Raw genomic sequence first — 9,640 nt, 5'->3', positions numbered from 1 at the left:
GACAGCTATGTTGGCATAGAGTGGGTAATGTGTTATCAACGAAAGGACACCATATCACTTAAGGAAATGAAAATTATTAACCTACAGAAGGCTGGATTCAAAGATACCCCAAACATAAAAGTAAAAGAAATGAGGCAAAATTTCATTCCAGCAACCAAAAATGGTAATCAATTGTTGTTATGGTCCCCATGTGCCTGTACGCATGCCTCAGGGCGTGCTCCTAATGAGAAAATGGATGGTGTCCTGGGGAATGTCCTCCCAGATCGCCACCAGTGCAACACTGAGCTCCTCGGCAGTCTAAAGTGCAACCTGGCGACATCAAATGTACCTAAACATATTGTACCAGAGGTGTTCTTTTGGACTTCATCAAGGCCAGACAGTGGAATCAATTCCTTCATTCTCCAAGAACTGCCTGCATACTCCAGTCACATGAGGCCAGGCATTGTCGTGCATTAGGAGACACAGCAAACCTTCTGGCAATGGCACATACTGATTTGCTTTCTTCGAGGAGTTGGAAGTTGGACAATCTGTGTAACCTCTGTAGGGTCTAGGTATCACCTAATGCTATCAATAGCGACACTGACTCTAACAAAATGCTGAAATAGTAAAAGAAAAGAAAAAACACTCAGAAACTATAAAGAGGAAAAAATTGCAGTGGCCTCCCCCTGTAAAACCATTCCTGTTTTGAGGGTTGTCCCATTGTTGCTCTTCTAGTACCTGTGTTGTTAATTTCATTAACACCAAAGCAGCTGGAGCCGATTCACATTCTGCTTTGCTACTTAACTGACCAGATTAATATCCCAGACGTTTAATTGATGTGATGCCATACTTAAATTAAAAATCTTTCTTTTAATTTTTTTGAGCAGTGTATATATCTACAGAACTCTTTATACATTCCTTTATATCTCTCCAGTAATGGTGAATGCATAAGATGATACTTCATGGACCATCATAATATGAGTCACATTGTTTGCAGGATTTTATTGGGACCGAGGATATGAGTCAGTACCTCTGTTTTACATGTGCCTTTAATAACGTGACTTCATATAGCCATGTGAGTGCATTTATTTTGATGTGATCACATAGACATCCTTTTATTCAGCTGAAGGGCAGCACTGACTCATGGGAGGGAAAATGTTCTAAAAATGTTTCAGAAGTGGTCAGACCTGTTTGTGCGTTACTGCGCACCCAGTGGTGAAATTATCATACACTTGTATTCTTAGAGATTAAGAGATTACGATTTCAGTTTAATGGCTTCTCTATAGAATTGTCTTACCTGTTTGGTTTTTATCAGTATTTTACTCTTATAATTTTGAATCTAATTATCCAGCAGCCTCAAGGGAAGAAAATAAACTTGATGCTGGCTGCAAAAATGGTATAGTCTCCAATGTTAGAATTTTATAGGAAAAAAATGTTTATTCTTAAAGTTACTGTGGATACACCTTGCTAACCATTCTTGCATTCTTGTCCAAATATAGTAACTTCTGGTTCCAAAAGATTAAGATGGCTACAGGCAAAATCTTCAAGTCCATAAAATAAAATGTGACTTCATGGTGCCTGCTGTCACTGCAGTCTGTGGGTTTCATTGCACTTTTAAATCATTAGTTACTAAAGCTACTTTGAGCAGCATCAGTTGAGATCATCATTTAAAATGGAAAATGACCCACATGCTACTACACAGACAATTTGTCCATATAAGGTAAGGTCTAAATGATAAACGAATCTGCATAAACAAATTTTACATTTGCATCTTATTTTCCTAGCAAAATCGATTGTGTCTTCAGCACTTACTAATAAGTTCCCAGAATTGTTTGCATCTATGTCTTACAGACAATTTGATTGGTGCCTTACAAAACAGCATAGAACCAAAGTGCATGTGAACAGACTGGTGCTAAAAAAAAAAAATCTTACTTTGGCCATAACCAGCCATCGATTGCTTGGATACCAGTTTAAATGCCACAAATCTGCAAATTAGTTTTTTAAAGTAAGCCATGATTTTTAAGTTAAAATGATAAATTGTAATAATAGTAAGATTTTCCAACAGCGGCTCAGCTTCAAGAGAGCTCACTGTAGCAAAAGATTCTGCCTGTGTCCAATCAGTAACCCATGGGGTTAGCAAGAATTGTGAATCTGAGCTTTTGGTTATTCATTAGTGTGCAGAGCTATTAATCTTTATCAACCCTATTTCTTTGCATTTTTCTCTTTGATCCTGTCAAGGGTCCAAACAAGTGTGCTTTAAGACGTCAAGGAAATGGTGTATTTTTAAATTACTAATTCAAGAATCATACTAAAGGTTGTAAACATTTTTACAACGGTACTATGTCATTGCATGAAATATACCAACCTTACAGTTATGATAAATAATAAGCACATAACATTAATAAGGTTAACAATAAGGTTGCAACACTTGAAAGTAAACTTTTATACTTGATCTTGTGATAGCTGTAACTACACATTGTAGCATGCAGTTTAATGGAAAACAAGCTGTTACATTTTAATTAGGACGTCTGTGAGCACCTTATCAACCTTGTTAACCTTATTAACAGCAGGGTATAGTCAAACACTGGTTACCTGGCAGAAAAGCTGGAGATTTGCAGGATGTTGCCTGCAACTCTTTAACACCTCACTGTCGCTACTACTTCTTCCACAACTTGCAATACTTTAAACTGATCTGCTTATAATTTATTTCCTTGTACTACTTCAAAATAAGCACTGAAGTGATTTTTTATTTATTTTCAATCTGATACTTAGTACTAACTAGCTGGTGTGCATGTTTTCTAACTGCAGTTATGAATGCATCTTGGTAATTAAACTTGCTATGGTTTAGCTGATAGCATAGCACTCACCCAAGCACATCCAAATATTGTTATATCATTTGGCTCCCAAAAAAATGTGTCTATGTTCATCTAATTGGCTACATTTTTAAATTTATATACGCTTTATACTGTATATACAACATATTCCAAAAAAAAAAAAAAAAAAAAAAGACTGGAATTGATTTGTCTCTCCTGAAAAATTAGCTAAATATATCACAAAACACTTTAGTGTTACTGTAACAGCTGCCTTAGGGCATTGCAGATGGAGTTTATAGAGGTGCAGTGTGAACAGATGCATTCTGTCACTGGGTTATAATCATGATAAAGCTGCTTTATGGCTCCTGTCTCTGGTCATATTGCACACCTGAGTCTAGTGTTGGTGTGTGATACTTTAGCTACTTGTATCCATGGACATGAAGTATGATAAGGTTGCAGAGCCAGACGGAGACCTCAGAGAAATTAAAAAGGCAGAAGGTCACATGGCAGAAAGGGCGAGTCCACGTGGCAGCACATGAATGCAAAACTGGAGATACTGCTGGCCTGGAGGTGTTTGGTTACATCACTAATTTCTGAGCAACCTCTCTCATCATGTAGTATCATCAGAGAATTAGATGAGAGCAGCTGAAAACATCCTATAAACAGATACAAGCACTTACCAATTGAATTTTGCCTCTTAAGTAGGATGCTTTCTATAGATCTTTGTGTTGATTTTTATCTTCAAGACACTTTATTGTCATTATACAAGCATAACAAGGATTCATTACATACAATTCTTTATTTTATACACTTTATATGTATAGAATAATGAAACACTGATCAAGCGTAGGTAGTAAGCCTTTCTCTTGTGTGAGTGGAAGCATGCCTCTTATAGTGCTAATCCTAACCCCATTATTTATTAATTATTTCTAAACAAAACCAATTTTAATCAGATACTGTTAACATTTTCAGCACTGAGTCAAGTTTTCATTTCATGTGTCTTTATTGTGGTGAACTTTTTTAAGAATTAAGTGCTTCTCATTTAGTGTTGCAGCTTCGACTTCAAATTATGTCATGTAAAGTAAATAGTAACCAAGATTGCAAATATTCTTTTTTTAATACTTATTCTATGGATCAAGTGGACATAAACTCTGGTCCACCAGTATGGTCAAGGTAATGTTTTCAAAGTGCTATCTTACATAGTGGAAACATGATCTGTGGACTGCATTGTATTTAGTAAATCTCTTTATAGTTGTTAAATTCAGTGGATCCAACTTTGGACCCAGCATTTTTGTGGTGCTGTATTGGTGCCAACAGCCAAGTAGGTGAAGTAGGTGCACCAGCACCTATTTATTTTGGGTGGAAATGTGTGGAACTGGTTGTAGGTTCCAGTGGAAAGAGAGGCATGTGCGAAATATATGTATTATGTGACAGAGTGCTGTGTCAGGAGTAATGTCTGCAATTAAAACCTTTAATGGTATCCTCAATAAACTTTGAACTTTTAACCTTTAGAGGCAGTTCACTGAAATCTGTTTAGAGCAAACAAAAACGGGATTCTGACCCAGAAACACTAATCCTGTGTGGGTGGAGGTTTTAAAAATCTTTGTGTATTTAGAAAAAAAAAGCAATAGCAGAAGAGAAAAAGAAGAGAAAACATTTACTTTAACAGTCGGACAATGAACTGATTAGCTACACAGCCCCATTTGCAGAAGCACACAGTGTAATAAGGATTCATTGGTTTTGGTGTATTATTTGCAAAATATATGAAATTATAGACTTATAACTGCACTTACAGTCATCAGCAGACTTCGAACATGACTTCGACATGTGCTGCTCTAAAGTTGCAAACAAGGTTTTTGCATGACAATGGCATGAGCCAGAGGCTGGAGCAGCATGTGGTGTAGTAAATATGTCAAAGCTTGTTAATATTTGCAGGTCTTGGCTTGTTATGACCACTGCAACAATACTGTACATGTCTGATGGTGTTAGTTTCAAACTGCTTGCTTCCTCTTTAGCCTTTGTCAAAGTCTGCAACAGCACAGTGCTCTGGGTTAATGGCATGTATGCTGCAATTATCAGAGACAAGTTGACAGGAGTTATTTCCGCATGAAAAATATGAAAAAAACATGTTTTTCATTGGCACTAATGCCTTGTAATTGCTACTTGCTGACACAACCTCATGAGGATAGACATCTTAATACTAGGATCATCTAGAAATACTAGAATACCATTGGTTGCTTCTATACGTAACAGTTTGCATTTTCCATACAAGCCCACTGACAATTGTTCTATGTGTTGTTCTAATTCTATGTGCTGGAACTATTTCTGGTCATCAGAGATGAAACGCTACACATATAATGGCTGATTTACACCACTGAGCCCTGCTCTTAAAAACTGACATAGGTGTAACATTGTCTGTGAAGTTGGATTTAAGAAATCAATGCTGAAAGTTAAAATTTTCAAACATGTTTAGCGCCATCGTCTGTCGTTACGGAACATGACATCACGTGGTTGTTTGGTTGGTTGCTTCTAATAGACTTATATTTGTTTATGTTAGCTAACTAGTCACAGAATCAATAACTCAGAGAAAGAGAATGACACTAAAACTAAAAATCAGTCTAAGTGGATCACAGGGCTGCATCGACACCGATCTAATGAAGGCAATCCAGGACCGCTGGGAGATGACCTTACCTGCTGCAGCTCCGCTCCGGACACGAAAGGAGGAAAACAACAACAAATGACCAGCACCAGTCTGTCCATACCCTAACAGTTGTGACAACAGTGTATGTGAAAAATAAATAATAAATCAATTTAAAACTAATTTAAATCCTTTTACATGCAGTTGGTTTCTGCTTTTCATCATCACAAAAGAAAAAGTCACTCAAGTAATTCTTTCTTGCTTTTCCTCTTGCTAGAATAAATACCAAACATAGAACTAGCTACATCTGATAAGATGAAACTTTACATTTTTCTAGGAAAACTGATGGACTAATTTAACTAGTAAAATACATGTGGCCTAGCCCTTAATAAAAAAGGGTGGAAGTAGAGCCTGAAAATATGGTATGGGTGAACACCGGCATTAGATAATCATGGCTTATCACCGTCTGTTTCTTCAGCACCTGTGGGAGTTTAAATGGACAGCAGTACTACAGCCTCAGGAGATATAACAGCAGTGTGATATTTTTATCTAGTCTCATACGCTTGCATTTAGAGGCAAATCAGTTTTAGTTTCATTTTCTTAGAGCAACCCTGCTGAAAACATATACATGTTTAAGCAAAGCTATAGTAAATGGCAAATAGGCTGGAGTCTTGCCAGAGGATAGTTCAGCATGAAGATTAGAGGACCCAGGGACCACGTTAACGGCGTCCAGTGGACGGTCTGTGTATTCAACTCTACCTCTGGCGCCGGTGCCCACCTCTCAATTTTAAATCCATGTAGACATTGAGGGTTCTCGGGAGGGGCCGTGCTAACACCTGCTGCTCTCTGGCAGCAGCACCATGCCCTCCCTTGTTTTAAATGCACTTTAGAACAACACGCAGCAACACTACACATGAACGGGAGGAGGGAGGTATGGGGTCTTCACACACCCCCGTTCTCTACTAGCCATTGGGGCGGGGGACTGGGAGGAGGTGTTGGCTGTCCGATTGGCCTCCCTGCTGCTGCGGAGCCTGGGGCGGTCTGCTTGCCTCCACCCCGGGGGAAAGGGTCACATCTCTTGGGTCTGGGTGCCGTTTCCCCCTCTGGGGGTGAGGGTACCTGGACCCGGGGTATAGAGTATGTTTGGGGAGTATGATTGTGTGTACATGTCCATGTATGTCTATTCCTACGTTGGGTGAGTGCTGAGTGTTTGTATATGTGTGCATGAGGGTGGGAAAGCATGTTTGTGTCTGTGTGTGCCTGTTTGTCTGTGTCTATATGTCAGGTTGGGTCTTAGACTCCACCTCCCTGGGAACTCCCAGGCCCTCCAAAGTGTGGAGGCCTATCTCCCCTCACCACACTCCCTGCCGGTAACTGATGCCCTCAGGGGTTGGTGCATTGGTGGTTCTTGGTGTCCGGGGCTGGGCGCTCAGGTATGCACCAGCTCACTCCCGGTGGCTACTTGGCGGGACCTGGTGCCTGTCGCTCGGTCAGGCCTCTTCCGGGGCAAAGGGGGCCCTCGGGCCTCCGGCCTCGCGGCCTGCGACTCGGTTCACTCTGGCACAGCTGGCTGCCGGCAGAGCCGGCAGGCACACCGGTGCAGCCCCCTCTGGCTTCTGCTCCGTGGCTACTGGGTGACCCCTCGTCTGGGGATCTCCTCAGCCCTTCCCAGGAGGGTGGCACGGATGCCCCTCCGGTGGTACTCCTTGGGCTCTCGCACTCTGGGGCCTCTGGATGTCTGGAGCCTGGATCTCCTCCATGCCTGCTTCATGCCCTAGGGGACGGGGCTATGGCCCTCCACACCCTCTAGCAGACCGTTACATGGAGAAACCTTTTGTATACAAGCGCGCTGATCCACACAGGTGTACACACGGGTGTTCACTGTTCGTAGACATAAACTACACCTTTCTTAGCTGCTACTTCAAAGCACATTGTGCGCTGTCTGTGCTGCACAACAACATTCAATATTTAGTATTTACTGCTGTTCACACTTAGCTAGATTAACGTGATGGTGTTGTGTTTAGTATGTTACTTTGTTTTGTTTTGTTTTTTTGCTTGTTTTCTCTTCTCTTTCTCTCAACAGGTGATCCAGGAGATCTTTTTTTTCTCTCTTTGTCTTTGTAAGTGCCCTTTCTCACTGTCCCTTTTCCCTTCTGTTTTTCTTTTCCTTCCTCTCTTTCTTTCTCCCTTTCCTATCCCCCAGTCATGTCTGTCCCATCTGTAACAACTGAAAATAAAATAAATAATAACAACAAAGTTTGATCAAATGGACCAATACGGCAATGCCATGATGATCCATTTGGCAAAATAAATCCATTTGGTATCCTTGTTGGTCTTCAGACAACAATTCTGACGGCTAAAGAACCAAATGGGACAGACAAAAAAAAAAAAAAAAAAGAGGACCCAGGGACTGAAGCACTCACTTTATAAACCCGAAATGATAGTTAAAACTGAACAGTGCCTGTGGTTAGGCCTAAATGCTATTTTCAAAAAGAAAAGAAAAACACATCTGCAGAGTAAATAGGGCATGCACTACAGCTTAGGCAAGTAGTGGTAGAATATTTTGTTCATTTTAGAGGACTGGCTTGTCTCTAGTCTGCACCCATTTTTCCCAGTTCCCAGAAGAGAGACCACACATTGTAGGCACATTGTGTACCAAACCAGAAACCCACCAAAGTGAAATATGCCAATGTTTTGCTTTTCATCCAAAACTAAAAATAAAAAAATTGAAGAAATTTAGATTCAGATGCTACATAGTTGTCAGTTAAAAGCTGTTTACATAATTTGCTGGATCTGATATCATGTGGCTTCTTAATATTTGCAGCCTGGTAATACATGTATAATCCTGGCAATAAATTTGTGTAAATCTATAGTTTTTAGTTTGAATTTGTTTTTGTTTTTTACCAGTTGTGGTGCACGAGTGGTCACCATGACAACTAATTTTATGGATGATATTCTTTTTTACTAAATTGACCGTAATTAACTTGATTTTGGTCATTTAACACAAAACACAGCATTTACAGTAAAATTTGGTAAACCAAAAATGAGCAGTGAGCTTAAAAATAGTTGAAGAATGTTGATTAAAGTGGGAAGCTTTGGCAGATGAATTCATATATTCATTGAGGTTCATAATTTGTATGATTAAGGAGCTAGTAATATATTTTCTTTTCATGACTTTGAAAAAAAAGGAGTGGTTTTATGGAACTGAATCTTAAACAAATATTTCTTGGGAACTCAACCACTTGTTTTTTATGGGCGAGTGTGTTTTTTCTTGTTAAATTGACGTGGTCGCACAATTTTCTGAATTTTTCAGCAGCTGCTTGATGGAGCTGTTTTGACTGTGCAGCTTTATGGCAACTGGCCGCCCAGAGTGTCATTGTGCCGCCACAAGGTCTATGAGAAACAGGCATTAAAGTATGCACTGCAGTTAGCCATGTGGTCTGCCACATGGAAGGAGTGAAGAAAATCCAAAAATGTAGATGTAAGCTAAGCTTTAAATTGGCTCTCTTTTCTTCCTTACATTAATGATTCTTCTCCTTGACTTTAATCCTTACCTTGGGTGCCTTAATTGTTCTAACTGCTGATGCAATTGTTCATATCATGTTTCATAATATAAATTTATTAGATTTAGGTTGGCACAAAAGTAGACATCCTTAATAAATCACGGAAGAAATTAAGGAAAAATGTATGAAAAGAGATGAGGACTACAGGATGGAAAGGCGGACAAATGCAAGAAGGTACATGAGAAGAACTAGATAAGAAAAACAGATGTGGAAGAAAATTACAAAGGGGTGATGAAAAAGAGGAAAAAAATACAAGGTGTATTAACTCCCCTGGAAGAGGCAATAACTGGTTGTAACTTTGTGTTTTTTCTTTCCTGTCCCCATGCCTTGCGACCAATGTTTGCTTTGCTACTGCAATTTACAGTACCCCCCCCCAACCGTGTTGTAAATCAATAAAATGTTGATCACAAAAAAAGAAGGTGTATTAACAGTTGGGATTGGAATTGATAAGAATTTAAGGATGCCTATTCTGTTATTGATATCATGTATCGATTAAATTCTTCATTGGGTCCCCATTGCCTCACTCAACAATAAAACAACATCACATTCATGCAAATTTGGTGCATGTTTTGGGTCAAATGTTTGTGCATGTTGGAGGTATTTCCCCTTTTGGTTGTGATCAGTGTTGGGGTCGTTATTCAAAAAAG

Source organism: Pelmatolapia mariae, linkage group LG5 (assembly GCF_036321145.2).
Source record: "Pelmatolapia mariae isolate MD_Pm_ZW linkage group LG5, Pm_UMD_F_2, whole genome shotgun sequence".
In the NCBI taxonomy this organism is placed as follows: Eukaryota; Metazoa; Chordata; class Actinopteri; order Cichliformes; family Cichlidae; genus Pelmatolapia; species Pelmatolapia mariae.
This window is presented reverse-complemented; position numbering follows the sequence as displayed.